The sequence below is a fragment of the Salvia splendens genome, chromosome 10, assembly GCF_004379255.2.
Source record: "Salvia splendens isolate huo1 chromosome 10, SspV2, whole genome shotgun sequence".
Classification (NCBI taxonomy): Eukaryota; Viridiplantae; Streptophyta; class Magnoliopsida; order Lamiales; family Lamiaceae; genus Salvia; species Salvia splendens.
This window is the reverse complement of record NC_056041.1, coordinates 25,866,167-25,878,258: the sequence shown is the minus strand read 5'-3', so window position 1 is coordinate 25,878,258 and position 12,092 is coordinate 25,866,167. Positions and strand designations below refer to the sequence as shown.

At 37.8% G+C, this 12,092-nt stretch overlaps 1 long non-coding RNA gene across 1 annotated transcript; it reads left to right on the top strand.

Annotated features, from left to right (window-relative positions):
• The first annotated feature begins 2,356 nt into the window (after positions 1-2,356).
• On the top strand, positions 2,357-3,931 carry LOC121751496. Its single transcript, XR_006040099.1, has 3 exons — positions 2,357-2,973; positions 3,064-3,142; positions 3,879-3,931. It is a non-coding gene; the product is annotated as an uncharacterized LOC121751496 (long non-coding RNA).
• The last annotated feature ends 8,161 nt before the right edge of the window (positions 3,932-12,092 follow it).

Genomic DNA, 12,092 nt, shown 5'->3' with positions numbered 1-12,092 from the left:
TAGGGGCCAGTCTCTGCATGCTGCTACAGCCAATAGTGCTCGGACGGTGTTGAGCTTCGCGACTGGAGAGAAGGTTTCTTCATAGTCTACTCCATACACTTGCGTGTATCCCTTCGCCACAAGTCTCGCCTTATACCTCTCGATTGAACCATAGGCTCTCCTTTTTATAGTGAATATCCATCGGCATCCGACTGGCTTCTTCCCTGTCGGCAGTGTACACTTCTCCCATGTCTCATTCTTTATTAGTGCATCTATTTCTTTCTTCATGGCCTCTCCCCAATGTTTGTGTCTTGAGGCCTCCTCAAATGACTGTGGTATCTCCTCTTCTTCATATAGAGCAGCTTCAAACGCACGGGCCATTTCAGAAAGTTGTCCTTGAGCTATGTTCGCCACTGCATATCTGGCCTTTCTCCCTTTCTAGTCTGGAGAGCATCTCCGTGGTGGTACCCCTCGTGTACTTCTGGGTGGTAATTCATATGGTTGCACTGTATCTTGGTCTCCACTACTGGTTTGCGTGTCATCTCCACCGTCCCTGTCATCATTAGTACTTTCTAACCATATATTATCCGGATCAGAATTGTTTACCTCTGGATTCAAAGAAGGGGTTGGCGGTTGAGCAATGGCACCTAACTCCTCGTCCTGTTCAATGGGATTCGACTGCCCGGTGGTACCACTACTTTCCTCTGTTAGACCAACGTCTATGACAGGGCTTGGCTTAGGATCGTCTTCTCCCCCTGACTGGTTTCTCCCCTGGTAAGGCATAGGTGTAGGGAGCCAATTTAGTAGGTCACTAGTAGGATTATTTTCCGGTTGAATCTCCCCCTGACTACTAGATTAGCTATAGAAGTATTCTCCTTCCACAAAGTCACAATTCATTGTCGTGTGCATACGGCTTGTAGCCGGATCATAGCACCTATAACCTTTTTGATTTTTTCCATACCCTACGAAAACACATTTGAGGGCACAAGGAGAAAACTTAGTACGCTCATGTTTAGGAATATGGACGAAGACTGAGCAGCCGAAAACTCAAGGTTCAAGCGACATTGAAGATGGTAATTCAAAATGTTTGGAGAAAGTATCTAGGGGAGTTTTGAATAGTAGGATTCCAGTAGGTAGGCGGTTCATGAGATAGACAGCGGTGGCTACGGCTTCTGGCCAGAAAGTTTTACGTATTTTTTACTCGATTAAGAGGGCTCTGGTGACTTCAAGGATGTATCTATTTTTCCGTTCTGCTACCCCATTTTGTTCTGGAGTATACGCACAAGAAGTTTGGTGGACTAAACCCCTTTCTCGAAAAAAAGTCTTGCATTCTCCCATTCACAAACTCTCCCCCATTATCTGACCTAAGGATTTGGATGTTCTGATTGTATTGGGTTTGGATAAGTGTATAGAAATCTGTGAATTTTTCAAAAACTTCGGACTTATTTTCCAAAAAATAAACCCACATCATACGAGAATAATCATCCACAAACAACACAAAATAACGAAATCCTTGACCCCCAGTAACAGGTGCAGGGCCCCACACATCAGAGTGAATCAACGCAAAAGGTTTGTTCATTCTAGTATTATTCAACTTAAACGAGTGTCTATGGCTTTTGGCCAACAAACAAGTTTCACAATGAAAAGACTGCATAGAAGTAGTTAATTTAGGATAAAGTAGACGAAGATATCCTATAGATGGGTGTCCTAACCGACGATGCCAAAGCCAAGCCTACCTGTCAGTCCGTGAGTCAGCATCGCAGTACTCTGTTGGGCTATCTCATCCACATAGTACAGTCCGCATCGTTCAGTGCCACGCCCAACTATCGTCCCCGTCTTGATATCCTGCAGCATACAAAATTCCGGTTGCATCAGTAATTTGCAGTTCAGTTCCTTAGTCACATGGCTAATGGATAAGAGCTTATGTGATAATGACGGAACATAAAGGCAGTTAGACAGGCATAAAGTAGGAGAAATATTAATTGTTCCCGCCCCCCGGACTTGCGCTAGGTCTCCACTGGCAGTTTGGACATAGGTTTTTTTTTTATTTTGAAATGGATAAAAAATCTGAGGCATCAAATGACATTGTGTCGGTAGCCCCGCAATCAAATATCCATTGGGTGTCTTTGGTATGTGATTGTGAGGTTGAAGAACATGTTAGGGGTTCAAAAGAATTTTTACACATAGTAAATGGCTGAATTTGAGGAGTAATCTGCAATGTTTTGGCAGTTTTGGGGTCATTGTGAGTTTTGGGTAAAATTCGTGGGGCATTGTGAGGTTTAGGACAGATCTGGGGTGGTTTCTGGTATATTTGGGAGGAATGGGGTCGGTTTTGGGATTTTTTATTTTTCGCGGGTGGATTTTGGGATTGGGTATGAATCTGGGGTGGGATTTGTAGTATAGGGAAATTAGAGGGGTTGAATTTGTCTTTTGTAAGAGTCTGGGTATTTGATTGAAGATCTCCCCCATTCTCGGAAACCCCAGCCGCCTCCCCTTTATTCTTCCTCACTTCTTCCTTGTTTCCCATCGCAAAGCTGCCGCCGCCGTCGATGCTCTTCGATGGATAGGCCCTTGTCGGAGAAGGCGTCGTCCAGACCCTTGTCGGAGAAGGCGTCGTCATTTCACGGGAGGGACGCTGAGGACGACATGCTTCCGAGGCTGGAGGCTGGAGGTATGGCCGACATGCTTCCGAGGCTGAGGACGGTGCCGGGCTTGCTGGCCGGCAGAAGAGGCGGCGGGAGTTCGGCAACTCCACCGAGGACGGTGGATAGGCGCTGTCCGTCGGTGCTTTGGCCCCGCACCTCCTCTGCTTCTTCCTCCTTTTCCACCGCAAAGCCGCCGATGCTCCTTCACCCTCTGAGAGCTCTAGCGTCGGCGCCGCCGGCTGCTGACTGAATACTCCGAGACGTCGATTGGAAGGAGAAGTCGGTTGCTTATAACCAACAAAACCAGATTCAGGAATGTGTTGACATGCTTGTTGCCTCCTCTGTTCATGTAACTGGAGAAACTCTTCCCACATATTCGCATGTTCACTCTTTAGTGTAGCTACTTTTCTCATGAAATTCTCCCTCATCTCTGTAACAGCCTCACGATGCTTGAAATTTTCATCATCTTCTTCTTTGTCCCGAAGTTTAGCAGATTCGCCGCTGGTTTTCTTCGGGTGGTAGGATTTTTGGTTTTGATTTGTGTTGGCTTTGTACAAATCAATTAGATTTGAGATAGACTCGATCAATAGCTCGAGAGTGTATATTTGATTGACCTCCATTTGAGGCTTTTTGTTGATTTCCTGCTCTGATACCATCTTAACGATGGTAATCGAGAGAGGTGATACTCATATTGACGAAAAAAAGATATAAGATGTTTGAGAGTAGAAGATGTAGTGTATTGCTTTTTAATTTGAATAATGTACAGCCTCTACATTTTATAGGATAGAATCATTCCTATCTATGGTAAAGCTGTAAATGTAATCAATCTATTTTTGGATAGAATCCAATTGAATCAATCCTAGCAATCAATTAATTATTCTCCTCTATATTCTCTCATGGGGTGAATATTCTATGGGATCCATTTTGACACTTTGATACTGTTTCATTATGTGGAATTAAATTTTAACTTTTCCCCTAATTACTTATTAACCGCTCTTTCCGCTCAATCAATACACAGCTTTAACCTTCCTGCTGTTTGAAGGAGTGGTAGGTTTCAAGTCTGTTCTTAACAAATTGAATTATGCAATTGAAGATTTTCTGTTGTTTTGATCCCTGGAGACTCATGGTGTATTAGAATGTTTGAGCTACATGTCGCATCAAGCATTTGACACTGTCATTTGAAGTGAAAATAGCTGTTTATTTTGCACTTTGGAATTTATAAATTCATATACTTGAACTACTGCTACATTGCAGGCTGAGCCTTCTCCGACCACGGGTTCCTTTTTCAAGCCTCAGTTGATGCAAGCATATGTTGCATATGTTGTATAATAGCAAACATGTCCTTAAACCATTTATGATCTTCCACGCCATATTTTTCAACAATATCATTCCATAATATGTCAAAGTCATTTGGATCTAACAATTCTGACAAAACACAAGCCTTAAACTCCTTACTAAACTTTTCTCTATCCGATATAGATTTAGGTATCTTCTCAAACAACTTGCTCATAATATGCCACATGCACAAACGATGTCTTGCACCAGATAATACCTTCTCAATTGCACGCCTCATTCCTCAATCTTGGTCTGTGATTATGATCCTTGGAGCAACACCCATGCATTCAACAAACACAGTGAAGAGCCATGAGAATGCATCACAACTCTCACCGGATAAGAAACCAGCTCCAAATGCAATAGGACACCCGTGATTATCTTTCCCGATAAATGGACCAAACACCATACGATACCAGTTGAACAAATAGATCAACACAAAACATTAACAAATATTTAATAATAACCAATGTAAACTACAGATGTACCTATGTCAACTACTATGTCAACTAAAATGCCAACTACAAATGTATCGTATGTCAACTGCTAAGTCATCTACGATGAAAAGTACAAATGTATCCTATGTCATCTACCATGTCAACTACTATATCTGTCAACTATCATGTCAACTATCAAGTCAACTACTATAAACTACCTGTTTGTCAAATATGTTGTATCAAATGCTACAACATCTCCAAACATATGGTAATGTTTTCGAGACTCAGCATCAGACCAAAATAAGCTCACTAACTTATTATCATCAGGTCATAATTGATATTTGTAAGAAAAGCCTTCACAAATTCTCTTCTTCTCTTGCATCTGATTTAAGATCATTTGAACATCCACTTGTTTCAGTTTCTCTCTAATATCACGAGAATAATTCCTAACATCATTCAACGTACACCCAACAAGATCATAACCACAAAAAAACTCCTTTAATAAGTTGAAAGTTGAAGTAGGACCAACGTTAGCTTTGGTGCAATCTTCAACAAACTTGTGATGAACAACATTCATACTGCGATTTCCTTTCATAAATCGCTTATGATCTTTGTCAACCATAGCATGATTGTGTCCCTCAATGAATTGATGCACAAGATAACATTTAACACCACAATCAGAATAAAACTTGAAATTGATCGTCGCTCCACATCCACACCTTTTTGTTCCACGTCTGCTTTTCTTCTTTGACGTTACTTCATCATCATCTGACACATTCCCTTCCTCATATATACTTATATCGACATCCAACAGATCAACTGTAGGAAAACCTTGTCTGTTGCAAACAACATACTGAAAAACAACAACACCACCACTAGACCTATTTCCAAATCTTCGACAATCAAAACAAGCCTCTTGAGCATACTTTTCATAAAAGGAAATTCCCTGCTCAAGTGAAGAAAAATTTTGACCTTCATAAGGCCTCAACTTAGCATTGCAAATTGGAATAACAGATCCTACAATATAATGGGAAAATATGTCAACAAGCTGAAAAAGATAATGTCAACTAGCATATCTTAGCTGACAACATAGAGGGTTTCCAAAATCCAAAATCAAAATTTCAACACTACATCTCAAAATATGCACCAGCATATCAACTAGCATAATGTCAACTAGCATATCTTAACTGACAACATATCAACTAGCATAGCATCAACACAGAAGCATATAAACTAAGATCCAAATGTGTCAACTAGCATATCTTAACTGACAACATAAATGATTTCCAAAATCTAGAATCAAAATCTCAAAACTACGTCTCAAAATATGCAACACCAACATCTCACACATCCTACCATGGACTCTCAACCCTATCCATAACCCCTTCCTCCACCCACAAACACCACAACAGGGGCTCTTCAGCTGGGGGGTTCATTTTGGATACAACTATTTTGTATGTCAACAAAGAGTATAGCTACGTAGAATATTTAACAAGTAACATACATCATGTCAACAGATTTGCATTTATGTCAATAGAACATCAATTCAAATATCAACATTGAGTATATTCAATATCAACAGATTTGCATTTTTGTCAACATAACATCAATTCAAATATCAACATAGAGTATATTCAATATCAACAGATTTGCATTTATGTCACCAGAATATCAATTCAAATATCAACAGATTTGCATTTATGTCAACAAGAAATGATCATCATAGCAACAGAGACTATACATGGTGTCAATAAATTCTACATAGAATGTCAACAAATCTGCATTTACGTCAACAAAGTATAATTCACCAACAAAGTACAAAAAAGTCATGTTAATGAAAGTCAAACCAAAATACCTTCAACATTCGTCGACGTCGACTCTGAATAAGATGAAGAATCCATTAGATAACACCTTATGCTTTGATTATGAAGTGAACTCGAAGCTAAAGATGAAAAAGTAAAACAAAACTGATTAGGAACAAATTTGGCTGGGCATCAACAAATAAAGCATAAAAACAGAATCAAAGTTGATAAAATCAACCTAAAAACTTCAGATTCAACCAAACTCCGTCGAATTAGTCGTATGTTTTTTGAAAATTTATCAATTTTCGGATGAACGACGATAAAAGTAATAAACAAATGAGATTCCTTCATAATACATCACAAAAACCTAAAACCTAGAAGAAATAGGAGAGATTTCAATTTGAATCAGAGACAAAATCGTGTGAATGCTAAGGAATCGTTGAAATCCGAGAGAAATCTCACAAATTTAGCCCAAATCGCCAAACACAAGCTGAAGAACCCTAATTAAAACATGAAATTACCATTCTTCCCTTTCATAATTAATTAATCTAAAAATATTTTCCATGTGATAAATTCTGGACGACTCATTTAATAAAAATGAGTGGCTAATAAGACATCTCAATTCTATGTTAGGCTAAAAAATCTCAATTGATCACAACCCTATAATCTTATTTTGGTTGTATCTATTGTATTTTTGATGAATTTGTGGTGAAAGGGTTTTGGAAATTGAGGGGACTGACGTACTTGAATTTGATGGGTGAATTTATACTAACCTAGTTAAGATCGGTTGGAAATCATGAATTAAATTGAGAATTTGGTAAATACACTTCAAGATGGATGATACTATGCTAGTGTAAATTGGGGAACATAGAGGTGAGCATGCATCAGTTGAGATGTCAGGAATGATAATTAGATGATTTTTGTGTTTTTAGTTGATTCTATTTGATGTGTATGTCCCTTCTAAGGAACTTGAATATTGAATTTTGTTTATTTTGTTGACAAATTAATTTTTCGTTCGTATTTGAACGTTCATTGTAATTTAAATGTCTATTTGAACCAATTGAAGAGAGTTTGCTAATGTTTTGTTCAGATTTGGTTACCATCGATGAATGGTTGAAGAAATAGGACCACACTGACGAAGGGTTCAAGTTAATAGCCACATGCATTCATAGTTTACAAAATAGAAAGAGAAGCAGAGAAGGAGATGAGAAAGCATAGATTTGTTAAAATCGATGAATGGAAGTTAGTTTTACCTTCCATGAGTGGAAAGACATTAGGGAATACTTCATTCAACAATTGATATATCACAACATTGCAAGTATGCCAAAAGATCTACAAGCTCAAAAACAAAAATAAAATGTGCAAGTGCATGAGGGCAATTCAACTGGAAGAGCATTGGGATAAGTGGTTTTTCTGCAAAAAATGAACAGAACATCGCAGGAATTCTTCCAGGGCTGTGGCTGGACAACCCCTAAGTAAATCAGTGACCTTAGGTATGCCCAAAGAGGACATTTTACGGCATGCTTATTCACTGCTGAGCGATATGGATTTAGACAACCAAATGTACATCAAAAGTACCCGTCAGTTAATCATCGCGAAGCCGTGTGTTTCTTGGAATGCCAAGAGGATCGGAGAAAGGAATTCATATTCACCAGAATTGCTACACATGTGCTGAAAGATATGGCTATTGATAAAAACCTGATAAATGACGCCATCAATCTGTTCGAAGCTGATTATAAACACGCAGTACTCTTCATGGGCTATCCGGACAATGCTAAGAAAGTGGAATATATCACCGCGTGTTTATCTGTTTGAAGCTGATTTTAAACATGCAGTAAATTTGATGGGCTATCCAGACGAATCTAAGAAAGTGGAATATCACTGTGTGTTTATAAACCATACGTTCTTCAGTTTTCATCAGATATTAACTACTCTTGATTTATGGCAAAAAAAAAGAAGATCCATCTGTTTTGCGATATCAGAATAGTCACTTATCTTGTAAGGCGTGGGCAGGCGAAGAAACAATTCTTCTCTATATTTGGTGCTTTGAGGGGCGTTTTTGGGAAATAGATAATCAGCATCCACACGTGATTGATTATGTCTGCAGATTTGGTTTTGGTGGAGTTTATTATTATGGGAAGTGTTTAGATGTAGATCATGCTTTGATAACAACATTGGTTGAACATTGGAGGTCAAAAACACATACCTTCCATCTATCTGTAGGAGAAACTAAACTACTGTTACCTTACAGGACGTTCAAGTGTTATGGGGTCTACGTGTAACTTGATTTCCTTTCGCAGGAAATGGTTATTGTGAAAATGCATGGGAGAACCTATATGGTGAACTGTCGGGCTTCTATCCAAATCAAAGTGAGATTAAAGAGAATGGTATATTGGCATCAGCCATAATAAATAGGATGACGATAGAACATTTAGAGGATGATCTACAACATGAAGTCTACATTTAACAGGCACGTATGATTGTGTTTGTGTTATTGGGTGGGTTGATATTACCCGATGCTCAGGGTGTAAGATACCTCTAATGTGGTTGACCATGCTCCGGGACATTCAGGTTCCCTCTATGATCAGTTGGGCAAGTGCTACACTTGCTACGTTATACCATAATCTTTGCGCAGCTTCCATGGGTAAGAGGAAAGACGTTGGAGGTCTGACGGTACTCCTACAACTGTGGATGCAGGAGAGAATGCCCATTTTGATACCCGATTTTGTGATGGCACGCTTGCGAACAACACTCCATGTGCATCAATGTAAGTTTAATGTTCAACTATTTGGTGTATTTAATGATAAAATATTAAAATTGTAATATACTGGATGATGGATATCGCTGGCGTAAGTATGGCCAGAAAGTAGTCTGCGGGAACCCAAATCCTAGGTAAGTAAAATATTGATGCCTCTTCTAGATTGGTTTATAACATTGATCCTTACGATGAAAGACTAAAACAATCTAAAAATTGACTGATATAGTTTCCGTATATGCCTCTTCTCAAATATTGACTGATATAGTTTCCGTATATTTATGTCTATAATGATATTGTACATTATACATGTGTGTATATAATTTTAATGCCACATCTACACAAAAGCCTTTTGATGAGAAAACTTGCATCAGATATTTCTTGAAAACCATCGAGGTTTAATATTAATTGAAAATGTATCAACTGAAATGAGATATGACATGTAACTTAAAATTCTTTAGTTTATCAGAAAACTAACGAATTTGGTTTAGTGTATATGTTCAAGGATTTTTTGGTTTTAAGGAGCCTCAGAACTTCACAAGAGAGTGCTGGGTTAAAATGGAAGTTTCTTAGTTAGAAGCAGCCATTATGTCAGTTACGTTGATAGTATTAGGAGGAAGAATGTTATTTCATTTTTGAAGCTTGCTTTCAGGCAGTCTATGGAGCAGAGTTTGTGTACAAAAATGCATCATTAAAGATGTTTTGTGGAAGGATATAAAAGTTCAGCCATAAAATATGGATTGGAATGGCATAAAATAAATGTGGTCTCAAGGAACAGTTTATCTCGCCTATTCATTTAGGTTTATGGAATTATTTTTTCTAGTTCATGTCTAAAACTGATTGAACATGCAATTATCACACCACATTTTAACCTTTTCTGCTTACAACATATCCAGTTCTTATAACGTTAACACTAAGTCTTCTCATCAATATATGGCAGAGTTTTGGTGTTTCATGTTGGGCAAATGTTGCTTACATAATTGGGAAAGTTATAACTAGAAAAAATTTAAACAGTGATATTGTATTGCATTCTTTAAAAATTGTCCTATAAATGCTTATTTACTTAAATGTTGTGTTAATTGGTAATTAATGCTCGTAGTGTTGAGCAGTTGTAAGGCAATCAGTAACCTTTTGTAAAACTCAACTGATTTTAGGGTTTTCTCCTCTTGTGTGGAGACAGATTGTTATGCCTATATTTTCTGGCCAGCGCCACAGTTGTCATTTAACTAATTTTCTCTTCCTATCAATGTACTCCCTCCGTCCCAAGGAAGATGACCCCTTCCTTAGGAGGTGCTACGAGATTTTACGCACTTTTATTTTGTGTGTTAGGTGGAGAGAGGGAATAAAGTAGAGATAAAAGAGTATCTACTTTTAGTAATGGTTCATCTTGGGTGTAGTGTGACAAACTAAAAAAGAAAGTGGGTAATCTTCGGTGGGACAGAGGGAGTACATTGGTTTCTATAAGAATAAAACCCCTAAACAATTCCTTTCCTTATTATATGAAAACTAGAATTTAATAAAAACTACTCCATCCGTTCCAAAGTAATAGAAGCATTTCATTTGGAGTACTCGTTTTGAAAAAAATGATAATAAATGGTTAAAGTAGAGAAATAATAAAGTAAGATAGAGAGTATGGTAGATAATACTGTTCTCTATACTATTCTCTATCTTAGTTTACTTTTTCTCTACTTTAACCATTTATTATCATTTTTTCAAAACGAGTGCTCAAAATGAAATGCCTCTAATACTGTGGAACGGAGGAAGTACTCGTTTTGTCCCTCTATATATGTCTACATTCTTGAGTGCCATGAGATTTTAGGAATTGTTATGTGGAATAAGTAAAAAAAGTAGTAATTGAATATTTTAATGGGAAAAATTGAGAGAAAAATTTATTTTCAAATTTAGAAAGTTAGAGTGAGGAAAATTAAAAGGAAATGTGGACATCCTGAGTTGGACTAATGAAGTACTACTAAAAGATATTGCGAGCATGCGATACACCGCTCCAAATTCACCTTGATGTGCTGGAATAAATGCCGTTTAAATCCAAATTTCAGAATTGAAGCTTCAAAGGTCAATATGCTCTTTAGAGAAGCACGCATCAACTGATTTTAGATGTGATGATGGAAGGGGTTGGCACCGGAAGCGTACATAAATCAATTACATAATAATTTTGATCTATTTAGCAGATTATTTAGACAAATTTTATTCGTGCAATTATCTCATGTATCATGCTCATAACTTGAATTAAATCATGCTTTAGTGTAATTGAAACCTAAAACATGTTTTCTACGGATTAGCCATTTTACCTTGGGGATTCTCTAAAGAATCGAAGATAGCTCGCGCCTTCTCCACGTGAAGATGTTGAGTACTAGACCACGAATCTTCTGACTGGTTCCCGGAGTGTATGTTGATATCAGTGTGGGCTGATCTCACCAGAATACTAGGACTTAAATAAAGAAGACAGAAATTCTATCTCACGGAGGAGAGCTGAAGGGAAAATTTCGTCCCTCACAGTATAGGAGAGGGGGACGAAAATTAGCAATAAAATTAAATGTATTTTCTGTCTCCTTTATTCTCCTATTTATATTAAGTCACATATTGGGCCCAGTCAGAGATCTATGGAAGGTTTGGAATATGACCTCCCCCAATTAGCTTTTTACTAATTAAATCGAACCCACAATTTAATACAAGCTTATAATGAAATATTACGAGCAACCACTACAGAAGTAATATTGCACTGCTCATCCAAATCTGAAATTATAAGTAATCCGGATTTCCGTTTGTTTGTCGTTCATTTTCCGCGCTTAAGATAGAAACGTCAATTAATTAATTAACATCTTATTAATTCCAAGAGTGGACTTAGCAAGAAACGCTTATTTATTATTCATAGAGTAATCAAACTCCAACTAGCTAGGTTCTGAATAATAAAGCCTTGTTTCGAGCTCCTCTTGAGGACGTTATCAAACGAGACTCACCTTGCGCACGATTCAATATAATAGCAATCCTAGCACCGCTAGATATTAATCACCACTACCCAATATACTGGGATTATTGGGTTGCGAAAAACCCGCACCATTTGATAAGTCAAAGTAGTGTATAATCAATACCGTATGCTTAATGCTGACGTACATTGATTAAGAAA